This window comes from Tamandua tetradactyla, chromosome 15 (assembly GCF_023851605.1).
Source record: "Tamandua tetradactyla isolate mTamTet1 chromosome 15, mTamTet1.pri, whole genome shotgun sequence".
In the NCBI taxonomy this organism is placed as follows: Eukaryota; Metazoa; Chordata; class Mammalia; order Pilosa; family Myrmecophagidae; genus Tamandua; species Tamandua tetradactyla.
In genome coordinates this window covers 66711430-66725076 of record NC_135341.1, presented here as the reverse complement: position 1 = coordinate 66725076, position 13647 = coordinate 66711430, and the positions used below count along the sequence as shown (strand labels likewise).

The window sequence follows — 13647 nt, the reverse complement described above, 5'->3', positions numbered from 1 at the left end:
CCATGCCAGAGACTGGGGTTCGATTCCTGGTGCCTACCCATGCAAAATAAAAAATTAAAAACCCACTTTTTCAGTCACACATTTCAAAATGTTCAATAGCCACCTGTAGCTAGTGGTTACTGCATTGTTAGTCACATATAAAGAATATTTCTTTATTTAAAAGAACATATGCATCACAGAAGGTTCTATTGGATAGTGCAGCTCCAGTGCAAAACTCATTCTCAAGTGACTTGTCATCTAAAGACAACGTGCCTGTGATAGACTGTTTCAGAATGCATTGTCCACAGGAGAGAAACTCTTGACTTCTCCTGGATCTTTCTGCTTTAAGGATTGAGAACGGGACCTACCCCACAGCCAAACATGGCCACTGCCAGAAGCCAGACACTACTGGGATATACTTCTAGGATTATGTATATAGAAGCCTCTATAGGTAGCTAAAACACTTGACTGCAAAAAAGAATCAATTCCATCCCTTCCTAGAGATGGCAATGGCCAATCTATGAATTTTCATGTGTGATCAATGATGATACTCAAAAGGTAGCCTAATCAAAAATATCAAATTCTGAAATCAAATTAGTAAATAATGAGTGCTTTGGAACAAAAAATGATAGGATATCTTCAGATCACGGATGCAAAAAAGGCCAGTCCTGGGCAAATGGATGTTTATTACTATCTGATAACCCTTAAAAGTGCTATCATAAGGTTTTTATTTCACCCCACAAACTGTCACACTAGTGTCTTACAAATAGCCACATGTTTAAACCAAGCTAATGTAAGCAGTTAAGCCTGCTTTGCTGTATCTACCTCTCAAGGTAATTTTATTTTTGATATTTGGACACTGGTCATCTCACTCAGTAAAGAGCAAAAAAGATGCTGTGTTACATGGTATTGTTCATCCATCATCTGTACCTTTCAATTGAGATTTGCCTACATGAATCTGCTCTATGCCAGTGATGCTGGGCATGCAGTTCCTCTGCAGCCTGATAAATATTCTCTTTTCCCACTTTTCTCCATGATATAACTCTATTCTGTTCTCTACTTCATCTCCAATTACAAGTACAAGACAAGGTATTAATGAAGCATTTCCTGAGTTTTGGTGATACAGCACCATTTTCCCAATACCATTATGGTGAGTGTTGGGGACTGCATCACAGGCCCCACAGAAGACCCGTGTTTAACCTTAATCTGCATTCCTGTGGGTGTGAACCCATTTGTAAATAGACCTTTTTGAAGATGTTACTATTAGTTTAGGTGTGGCCAAGATATCTCAAGATCAGTTTTAATTGGTATTGTTAGAGGTCTTAGAAAGTGGGAATCCAGATGTCATCAGAGAAGACAGAAGACTTAGAAGGCAGAAGGCAGAGAAAACCATAGGAGGAGACCCAGGACATCACCATGTGACAGAGGACTGCCATACCAGAATGCTACCAACTGTGGGGGAAGATCTGGTCCTGCTCATACACTGATTTTGGACTTCTAGCCTTCAAAACCATGAGGCAAGACATTCTTGTTGTTTAAGACAACTTATTCTGTGGTATTTGTTACAGCAGCTCTCTCTGGTAAACTAAGTCAGGGAGTTAGGTAAGAATCATACAAATTAAAGCTCACCTTCATTTGTCTACCTAATGCATCATTATGTAGCTATTGAGGTTATTGATTGAGATAGAGAACACCTGAGGAAAAGCAGATCTAAGAGGAAATAATAAGCCCAGTTTTGGACATAGTGAGTTTGAGACCTAAGTGAAAATGCGGAATACACCATTGGGTACATGGGACTGGTGCTTAGAAGACAGCCCTCGGTAGACTACATTCAGAAGACACATTGGCAATTCATTAGGTGGTAAGTAAAACCATGGACATGAATGAGATTTCCTTAGGAAGGTATAGAACAGAGAGGAGAGGGCTGGACTGAACCTGGAGGATGTTTAACTCAGCCAGGAAGACTGAGAAGGACTGTTGAAAGAGGGGAACAAGAAAGGGGGAGAATGGGACCTCCTAGGAGCAAAAGGGAGAGATCATTTCTAAAAGGAAGGCGTGGTGAGCATTGTCTAAGGATGCCAAGTGATCAAGTAAGATGGTGATGTCTTGTATTTACTGTCACAGAGATTTTTTGTGACCTTTATGAGTCATTTAAGTGCAGTCATTTAAGTGAGTCACATTAGAGAGAAGACATTTTTGAGGAGGGTAAGGGATGAATGAGAGTTTCAGAAGGAAGAGTAGTAAAAACAATTATTTGAAAAATTTTGACTTGAAGAAAAAGTAGAAATCCTATCTACAAACAAGCGATTGTAGTTTGCTAATGGTGCCAGAATACAATATGCCAGAAATGGACTGGCTTTTATAAAGGGAATTTACTTCCTCAGAGGAAAGGCAGCCGACTTTAATCTGGGTTTCTCTGTCACATGAGAAGGCACACAGTGATGTCTGCCGGCCCTCTCTCCAGGATTTTGGGTTCAAATGGCTTTCCCAGGGGCATTTCCTTTCTGTGTCTCCAAACATATGGGTCTGAGTCAGTTCTGAGAACTGAACTGAGGTGTGCTGAGCTGCTAAGAGCTCCTCTGACCTCTCTCTTTTAAGCCTCCAATAATTAAATGAAAAGTCACTCATTGCAGAAGGCACTCCCCTTAGCCAACTGCAGATGTACTCAGCCATAGGTGAATTCACATGGTGGTGATTTAAGTCCACAGCAACAGAACAGGGCACCATCACCTGGACAAGTTGACACCTGAGCCTAACTCCTACACAGGGGGTAAAAAAGTTTTAACGATTTAGAAAGGAACAGGTTCAATTCACTTTTGGAAGATATATCCAAAATGATATATCTTCTTTTAGATATCTTTTAGAATCTTATGTTTCAACTAGTAATTATATCCAGAAAATGTGAGTCTGAACCCATTATAGCTTATTAGGCATTGTAATTTTCCTAGGTTACGTCCCACTTTTCCCCACATTTGTCAAGGTGTATAAAATTACCTAATCATCTATTCCTGATTCAGGATGTAGCATAAGTATCACTTCCTCTATTAAGTATCTCCTAAACATATGGTAAAATGATCACTCCATAGTGATCATAGTGACCTTGTATGGCCAACCATCTGCGTATACATTCCTGGACTTACATACTTCTGTGTCTACACCCATATGAGGAAAGCTAGTTCTTGAGGAGAATAACAATTTAATTCTCCTGTGTTCCTAATACCTAGTGATTTTTTTTTCTTCTTTTAGGAATGGATAGATGGAGGAGCAAACAAATGAATCAATTAGTTTGGATCACAGCCTGCTGAAGTGTTGTGCCCTTCTCTTATTGTGCCCAAATTAACAATGCTGTAAATTGCATAACCCACAAATTCCTTGAAGAACTAAAGAAGAAAAGAGGACTAAACAAAGACTTTATTGGAGTACATTGAAAAAAGGCAAGGAACATTTTATCACAGATTTTCAGTCCAATTTTACTTCCATTGTTGATTTTTTTTCCTTTAAAAAATAAGCAAATGGCTCCAACTTAAGAAGTCATTCAATTTTTTATATTATACTTTTGTTGACATCTTTCTTGCTACACAAGTTTTTTAAACATGGGTTTTATTTTTCAGTGTGAAATTATTCTGTCTTATAAATAACTTTGACCCCTCACCTCCACAGACACAAAAGCAATACTTGTGCTTTTGTACACTTGGCACACTGCTGGGCACTCTTGTTTTCTATCTCCTTTGATCCTTTAACAATCTTGCAGATAAGGAAATAGAGAAGTAGAAAGGTTAAGAAAATTGTTCAAGGTCACACAATTAATGATTGGTAGAGCTAGGACTAGGCACCAAACATTCTGCTTCCAGGGTCTAAGCTTTTATATCTGGATTTTATTCAGAGGTTGCCATTTTTTTTCAACTCAAAGTGGTAGACAAAAATTAATTCCATAAACAAAAAAGCTGAATTCAATTAAACCAATTGAATTGAAGCCAATCAAATCAGTAAACTAAAAGATATTCATTGTAAGGTACTGGGTTATACAGGAAGCAATTTCACATTTTTTTCCTCTCCACTGGGATTTGGAATCCAATCTACTGCAGATTATGTATGCATTGAGTCTACCAATACACTGCATTCCTCCAAAGGCATTAGATTTTTGGTTCTATTCAAATTAAGTTGCTATAGGCAACTTTCATATTGTCTTCCTTTCATATTGTCTACAGACTCCAGAAAAGTAAAGGAGAAACTGGATTTATATCCTTATGATTAATTCTCTTGAACTTAATGGTAGTATCTCCTAAAGCATTCAATAATTGTGAGTGTTTTCACTCAATATTTCATTATGATTGTTTTCATCTTTCAGTCAAGAATATTGAAGGAAGAAAAATTTCCTTTCATAATAGCTATGGCTCAAGATTCCTAGGAAATAGGAATTTCTATACTGCAGGAAATGACATAGGGTCACCTTTAGAATTGACTTTGGGGAGAGAGACTATCATCATCATCAAACTAAATAAAAGGTAGTAGGAACTGTGAAGACCCCATTTACACCATCTTAAGGGGTTAATACCTAGTATATTCCTAACATTTGCAGCATCCATTAGTTTTTAAGGTTTAGAAATGGTGAGTTTGATTTTCATTGCTTTGGTGAACCTTCTTACAAACTCTACTATAGCAAAAATAAATTCTGATTTCAGTTTCTTCAAGAACATTCCCTTTGGAGCTGACGTGCGCTTTGTTTAGTCTCGGCCTCAAAGTGATTGTTTCTTCTGGCAGGATTTGCTTAAAACAAACCTAATTTTATATTTTCTTTTAATTCTGAAACATTTGGTCCTTGGAAAAAAATGTAAAATCAGTTACTAATGGAGTTGTAGTAATTGTAGTATCCTGAAAATGATTTGCTTAAAATGGGAAAGAAATAATAAAATGCTGGTTACGTGATTGCAAGTAAGAAGATCTGCATAACCATACTTTATTTTCATAAAGAATCCTGTCATTTTGAGCACTTATTATATTCTAGGTTCTGTGCTGAATAGCTTTACATATATTATTTATATAAACAATGCAAATATTTTTGTCCTCATTTACAGGTAAAGAAACAGAGACTTAATAAGATCATTTCAATAACGATAAACCATCTCCTTTGATGGTAGAGCCAAGAAAAGTCAGAAACCACAGATGTCAGATTCCAAAGCCCTTGATATATGATTACATTACACCCCTTTCCTTCTCAAACATCCAGTAAATTCTGATTACCACCAATTTGAAATAAGAATTGATGGAAGCAGAAATTGCCTCTGGGGAAAGGACCTAAATTTCACATTCAAATAGCTAGGAAGGAGTGGACGCAGGAAAAAAAAAAAAGGGAAGAAGAAAAGGAAAAAACAAAAAAACCAGAAAGGGCTTACAGCCCCAGGGAGAAGAAAGGCATTATACCAAGGTCACAGAGCCATCACCCAAAGGCAACACATAATGAAAAGGGGCATCAATATGGTGATAAAATAAGAGATCATAAAATACTGCAGTTAAACACAAGGATCAAAGCTAACCTAAAACAAAGGGAAAGCAAATAGTCAGTGGCAGCTGTGGCTATGGGGACACATGCTGGAGGAGATGGTGAGCATTGAAAGCTAAATATGACATGGTCTTTTGGAGCACCTCTGGGCTTAGAGAATCTCTGGCACTGACCAGAGGGCCAGGGTCAAGGGCAAATGAGAGATCATAGATTTTTCTGATGGACACCATCATCTTTTCTCCTTCTTTGTGAATTGCAGCCTAAAATATACATATCCTTGACATGAGGCACATATTTTCTCGATATGTGCTACTAATTCCCATCCATTTTACTTAGCTCAGACTGAGGCTGAATTAACTCACTGATGTAGGTAGGACATTTACAGAAATTACCTCTGATTTTTCTTTAACTACAAATTTATTAAAAACTCATGTTCTTATGATTCCTCAGAATGGGGATATCTAGAACAGCACAGGACTAAATAAATTTCTAAGAGAAAAATTTAATTTAGCAATGAGAGTAAAATATTCCAGCAATTAAATTGCAGACTACATAGACTTAATTACTCAAAGCGGTCCCAATTTCAAATAATAATGATAACCACCAAAATAATAACAAACATTATTTTTTATCACTTTATATTTATAGAGGCTTTTAATCTTCACAACAATTCCATTAGCTCTTAATAATTTAGTTTTTCAATAGCAGAAACTAAGGCTCATGAGATGAAGTATTTCATAGCAGCTAATTCAAAGTAGGGCTGCACACATAGGTTGCCTGATTTCAGTATTGTTGTTCTTTGCAAAAATCATTTTCCATCCATTGTCCCCATAAGCCAAGGAAAGAAATCCACTACCCTTTCCAATACTTAGGGCAAATATGCCTTCAGTCTTATTTCTGGCTGGCTTCAGAATCCATCTTAACATAATGTACCCATAGCTAATCCAACTGATCAGAGTTTAATATGCCCAACATACTCCAAATGACAACCTTAGGCCATCCTACACGATTACAGTCACTGGTCTTAATAGTGGCACATGAACATCCTAGAAGATGCATGAAAATCCTGTGTAAGTATTGGAAGAAATATGGTAGAATAATCCTTATGGTATCCTTATATAAAACCAGTTGATAAAGTGTTCAGGTTTTTTTTTTGGCTAGACTCTGGTGAAAGGACTAAGAAGGACATCAGAATTTACTACCAAAGTTTGTCCAGGTTTATGAGAATAACTGGAAATTTGCACTTCTATTCCCAGGCTTTCTGCCACAGCAAGTGTACATCTGGTAAACGTATTTTCTGAAATCTCATGATTCAGATGTTAACGAACATCATGAGAATATACAGCTTCCTCATTCTTCCCCATTGATCTCTCTTAGGCTGTAGAAATCTTTGGAATGATTTCATCAATGTAAACCCAAATAACTGTAAAAAACAAAACTACTAACCTTATAAGGAAACTTGAGAAGGTGCTCTGATCACAGCCACAGAGAAACTGAGTTAGCTAACTCAAATTCCTAGGCCCATTTGCCTTAAATTGTAAAGATTATTCTGGGCTTTTGAAAGAACACGAATCCTGAGTGAAGAACAAAACAGGATGAGTCAAATAGCTTTGAGCAGGAATGCTTGCTGAGAGAAGAGAGAAATTCAGTAAGAAGCAAGGCCCAGAGTTTTCCTGAATGATTATTTGTCCTGCATACAGTTTTCAAAAGTCATTATGCATTCCGAGAGCTAAATATCTGTCTTTCATGTTATCAATGTCATTATGAACTTCTCTTGCCTATTCATACCATTTATTGGCTTCCTCATATTACTAGAAGAAGGAAGATACTTTTTAAATTGTCTTAATCGTGTCATTTCTTTAACTCCTTTCTGTCTTTTGCCATTCTTTTGAAATGCCACTTCTCTACAGAAACTTCCTTGCCCAACTCCCTCCCATCCATATACCACCATAATCAATTTTCTCTTTTGCAAATTCTCACAGAATATTTTAAGTGGTTCAAAGTATGGGTTTGTCATCGGAAACATGAATCCAAATCCCAACTTTTTCATGTCCTATGTAACAGCTATTTATTTTCTTCTTTCATAAAATAAGGACAATTACACCTAAATCACTGAATTTCTGTAAAGAATAAACAGAGAAACATTTACTACAGATATTATTATAACATAACAACAGTAAATACTAAAGTATAATAACTACTCTTGTTAGCTTTGCTTTTTATTCATTGTTATTTTATTCCAGTGATTTGAAATAAATTGAAAACTATTTTATTATGACTTTATGAAAATGACTACTATTTAAATAATCAGTGTGTCTCAAATGGGTCTTGCTTTTTGCTTAGTAGTAACATTATTTAGTCTGGCTTAAAAACTTTTGAAGGGGCGTGTCCATACCTGCATTACCATAATTTTTTTCTAAGGTACTTTGAAAATTACAGGCACTCAGTTGTTCCTGAGAAAATAATTGAATAAATGAGTGAATAAATAAGACACTGTTTCTTTGAAAGCTAATCCAAAGAAATTAAACAGAAATGGCAAACTATATTTAATTTCATGAATACTGCTATATTGATTCCTATTAAGTATGAAATAGTCACTGGTATTTGCTTTCAGTGGCATAAGAAACAATATTAAAAAGAGAAAGAAAGTGAAGAAATATAAGAAAGGAAGGAAGGGAAGGAGGGAGAATGCGGGGAAGGGAAGGATGGAAGAATGGAATAAGCACATTTTGGACAAATGAACACATCCAATCTACCACCCAGAGCACTCATTAAATCTAGAGAAAACTGTTAATAAAGAAGTCTGTGAACAGCACAGAAAATGGCAAAAAAGAAATCCAATATGAAGATGGCCACTCCTTAAAAATTGTGTGGGAAAGAGACTAGCTCAATGCTTAATACATCATAGACACTACATGATAGCTGACACTGAATGTGGGATGGGAGAATTTATATCATTTTCGGTCAGTGGAAAAATGGACACACACTAATTCATATTCATTCAGTTTCATCTTTGTTCTCCATTACTTACCTGCTGTATTACCTCTTCTCTCTTAGCGGCCCCATGCTTCTCTTTCCTCTCAGACTCACTTCTTGACTCATTCATTCTTTCTCACACACATTCATCAAATATTTATTGGTTGCCCCCCTCTCATGAATGTACTGGGTAAGTTTCAGTAAAAGTAAATACGATACCCAAGTTTTTAAATAAAGATAAAGTGATAGCAAGGAATACACAAAACTCTTTTCTATTCCTGTTCTCTTCAGCTTTTCCTTTGGAATAACAGTTTTCTCTTTCTTAATTAAGTGAAAACCCTTTCTAAACCATGGAGTAAAAAGAGTGTAAGTGCAATTTGTTAATATTAGGATACATTAACAAACTCAAACAAACTTCTATATAGACTTTGGTTGACCTCAATTTGGTCTTTCCTCTACATTTGCAAATAGCTTGAACCCCACTTTTCATAGCAAAGAGCCATAAGTGGTGTTTAATTAACAGTCTCAGATATGACGACTGGTACCTTTATCACAAGATGTTTTAGTATTCACATAGACTAGAATCAAGGCCATTCATCTTTATGAGATGTCTGCTTATCCATTTGCTACATTTTCATCAACTATTCCAATCAGAAAAAGTTTTAGATGTTATATTGGCACTGGGAAAATCTTGATAATAATTGTTTATGGCAATATTGCCTGTAGCTAGAGAATTCATTTAGTCCAGCCAAAATTTTAGTTGGCTTATTTTTTTTTTCAAACACCCCAGCCAAATCATGAGTATTTCACAGTCCTACATAGAACTATTCGTTCTTCCCTACCCTCACACACAAGCTCGTAATCTTAAATTCCCATTCCCTACCAAGGGCCATGTTGTAAACAAAACTTTTCCCAATGGCCATTGACACAAAGCCAGGTAAATGTTTTAGGTCTTATTTTTGTCTTCCATTCTACTTTGTCTTTCATTTTGAATTTCCCTTGGCAACATTTCCATTAGCTAGTCTTTTGGGTCTCAACTGACTGATAAATTCCAACTACAGATTTTAGAGTAGTTGAACTATTTTCAAAGAACTCACACTAGCTTATCACATTTCAAAGTATTATACTATTGTAAGATGCATGAAGTTCTTCGATCCTAACCTAAGGACATGGTAAAGTAAATCTCCTTATAAAACATGTTATTTCCACTTTAAATAAAACATATGTTCATAAATCCTATGTGAACCTATTCTATGAGGAAAACCACATGATTCTCAGTATATGAGATGCAAATTGGAATGGCATGGAAAACTTTATGTTATTCATTAAGTTTCTGGAAAGTCAAAGGCTATATACAACTGGTTAAATAAAAGTGATTATTTTGATAATGAGATATTTCAAGCAAGCAGGCTTTAATCTGCCAAAGGAAATGGCACAGCATAACCCCAAGAGGACAAGCTCAGCAAAGTTAATTCTCCCTTAAAGAAATACATAATATTAAGACTACAAATAAACCTCACAGATAAATTAGCTAACAGAGAATTCACAAGCGACAGAATAACAGTTCTACATATATTTGGAACACTCACAAACATGTTTTGAGGAATAATTCAGACTAAGAATGATTAAAAAATACAAAAATTGAAAACAAACCCAAAAAAATCATTTATATTTTTAGTGCCATAAACCAGAAAACATCCAGAGTAAGATTCAGACTTAACATGATGAGAGGAAGGAAAGAGAAAGCAGAGATTTCACTGATTGCATTTACAGATCAATTTCCCAGGTATTGAGAACTTCGACAGAAAGGAGCAAAGAAATCTAAAATTAGAGTTGGGCACCTAGAGCATGCTGACCAGATGCCAATGAAAACCTTCACATGCCAACTGTTTGACATCATTGAGGTCAGCCTCAGAAAGTAAGAATTAACCACATTAAGTCCATTTGTTGGATTGATTCTGGAGATTAAGTGGTGTAAAGTAAGGCATGCAGGCCACATTTAGAGGGCTTTAAGCAAAGATAAGATCAGAATACATGCACTTAGAATAACAAAATAGATGGCTGAATACTGTAAGATTAAAAGGTTTTTTGTTTATTTTGTTTTAATATAGAAGCCAGAAGTTTTGGCTAAGTGTCTTCAGAGTCCCATAACTTATGAAAGATATGCACAATCAGGAAAATATTCCAAGTACAGAAACGGACTTTATTAAGGTGGACAAATAGGGAAAAGAAAGGAATGGGGAAGAGTTAGTGGTATTGGTAATGTTTGTACTGAAGAGAAAAGACTCAAGAATGACTTAATAGCTTTCAAATATTTTCAAACATCGGAAAGATAGTGAATGGATGGTTTCCATTTCCACTGAAGAGAGAAAAAGCAGATAGGACTAAGAAGAGTGTACATGGAGAATGTTTAAGTGTTTTAGTTGCAAGCATGTCTGGGGAAATGATGTACTTTCAGTCCCTCTAATATGAATGACTGTGATGAGTTATTTTTTAGGGGACTGAGTCACTAAATCCCATATGTAGTTTTATAGAATTCATATGGGAAGATTTACAAAATCAAAACAATTAGAGCTTAATGGGACTTATTTATCAAAGAATCTACTTCCTGACCTGGGGTCAGTAAACTTTTTCCATAATGGGCCAGATAATAAATGTTTAAACTTTGCAGACCATACAGTCTATACTGCAACTACTAAGTACCACTAACTTCTTTCACACGGTGATGTGAATGGAGCCATAGATGATATGTAAACAAATGGGCACGGCTGTGTTCCAGTGAAACTTTATTTACAAAAACAGTCATCAGGTAGGATTTGGCTCTACTGGCACCAGCCATAGTTTGTTGACTCCAGTGTAGAGCATTGGTTCACAAACTTCAGTGAGCAGAAACACCTGGAGGGTTTGTTAAACCAGACTGCTGAAGTTCACCCCAAGAATTTCCTGTTCAGTGAGCTTGAGTAGGGCCAGCTAATTTGCATTTTTTACTAATTCTCAGGTGATGTGATTGCTGCTGGTACAAGGACTGTTCTTTGAGTACCCTAGACGCAGAAATGGAAATGATAAAACTGAGGTCTGGGTGGGGGTGGGGGGCAGGGAAGCAAATTTCTAGATGGCCCCCAAGATTTCCTGCCACCTGGTGTTCATACCCTACATGATCCCCAAGTGGATTTTTCTGCTGTGATGAGGTTATGCTACATGGCACAGTTGACCTCAAGATGGGGAGATTTCTAGGTGGGTAGACTGAAGCACACGAGCCATTTAAAAGTAAAGAACATTCTTTAGGCAGTTTGCAGAGGAATTCAGAGATTTGAAGCATGAGAAAGATTTTAAGTGCAGATGCTGATTTGATGATGGAGAAGACCATGTCTTAAGGAAGGCAGATGGCCTCTGGTGGCTAAGAGCAGTCTCAGCTGACATTCAATAAGGAAACAGAGACCTAGTCCTATAACTGGAAGGAATTGAATTTTGTCAGCAACAGAAATGAGATCTGAAGCAGATTTTTTCCCCTAGAGCGTTCAGAAAATAACTTACTTCAGCCAATATCTTGATTTCAGTCTTATGATACCGTTAGTAGAAAACACAGTCAAACCAGTACAGGGCTTATGACTTACAGAACTTGAAGTTAGTAACAAGTGTGTAAGCCATAAGTTTCTGGTTATTTGTTACACAGCAATTGAAATCTAATACAGTGTGTATGTCTCCCACCTTAGCCCTAAAGCTCTGCCACTTGAACCAGTTATCTATCCACTGCCAAGTAACATTCCAGGCATGCTTTAATCCCTTTGCATGCCTGCTTTCCAAAGCACCATGTTTAAGAATAATGTCTCTTTGGATGGAAATATTCTCCAACTGCTCACACTCCTCTTGTGGACAGAAGCTCAGAGAAACCAAGGTAATAAAAAATATCTTATATTTTTGGCAAGCTTAGTCATGCTAAAACTATAAATAGTTAAATGTGCTTCTTTTTAAGTAGCTTTAAGTTCTTTAGCATCAATAGTGAGCCAACGCCCACTATTTCAGTGACAGGACCCCCTTAAAAAATCTTAAAAGCCTCATTTCATAACAAGTTTAAAAAACACCCTCAATAGTTAAGTATCATAAAATCACATTAATTTAAAAGCACTACATTTTCTGACATTTAAAAAGTCTCTGACACAGCATATCCATAGTTTGATTTTTCTAATGTTCTTATAAAGGTCATGTTTATGGTATAATAAGCACACATTTGCAAGGGTTATTAATCAGAGCAAAGCTAGGTTGCAAACAGATTTCCAAAGAAGTTCCCATTTTTATTCTGAACATATTAGCTACTTAAGAGTGTCACGATTTTCGAGAGCTACTTGGGAAAAAATAATGATTAATTTGGTTCAAAGTAATGTCTTCATTTTAAATGAAACAGGAGTGCAATTTAGGAAAATAAATGATGGGATGCATTCTGCTAGCTCATCAAACTTATATGGAAATTTGGAAAATTCTAATGCTTAACCTAATGTTTTAGAGCAGGTACACTGCCTGTTAGCAAGGCAACCAATGTGGTCCATAAGATTGATTAAGAATTCAGTAAGTATCAGCAGTAAGTTTTTCTAATTTGAATGTAGTGGGGGAAAAAACATGTTTTTAACACTAAAAAATGCTGCAAGATCCTAGCCAGAATGGTTTTAAACTTTATCTCGTACAATTACTTTCCCAAGAGAGACAGCAGATTCTATTCATGTTAAGCATAGAAAAGAGGACCTCTTTCATTTTAATATTCAAGAAATGCAAGGAAGAGGGGTATGCCTAAAGAATTTCTGCCTTCTGGCTATTTGGAAACATTACTGGCCTTGGTGGTAAGAATTCAACTCACTCTTGAAACATAAGCATACTTTCCAAATATTTAAACTTAACAAAAAGAAACAAACCCATAATAAGGCATAGCATAGCAGTTCATAAAAGACAGCAAAAGGGCAGTTTCTAAGCATTTGATTTTCAAATTTCTGTGTCTGTCTTCAGTTTTTTCTTATGAATTTCTCTAACCTTGTGTGTGATGACTTTTGCAAACCAAACCAGGCAAGCTGCAGATACACAGCCTTGCTCCAAGAAGCAGTTTTGGTTCCTAAAGAGCCACAACACCTGATGGTGGTTTAAACTTTTATAGTTCCCACCCTAACCAAATTCCAAGGGCTCTGAATAGCATGGCTTATAAAAAG

The 13647-nt window shown here is 36.2% G+C and overlaps 1 protein-coding gene and 1 long non-coding RNA gene across 4 annotated transcripts in view; one reads left to right on the top strand and one right to left on the bottom strand.

Annotated features, from left to right (window-relative positions):
* Nucleotides 1-6533, top strand: part of LOC143657520 (uncharacterized) — a 31359-nt gene extending 24826 nt beyond the window's left edge. Inside the window, exon 3 of the long non-coding RNA XR_013162885.1 lies at nucleotides 3226-6533. This is a non-coding gene — a long non-coding RNA (uncharacterized LOC143657520). The remainder of the gene's footprint in view (nucleotides 1-3225) is intronic.
* Nucleotides 1-13647, bottom strand: part of ZNF385D (zinc finger protein 385D) — a 332722-nt gene that overhangs the window by 266948 nt on the left and 52127 nt on the right. The gene's annotated exons all lie outside the window — the stretch shown is intronic.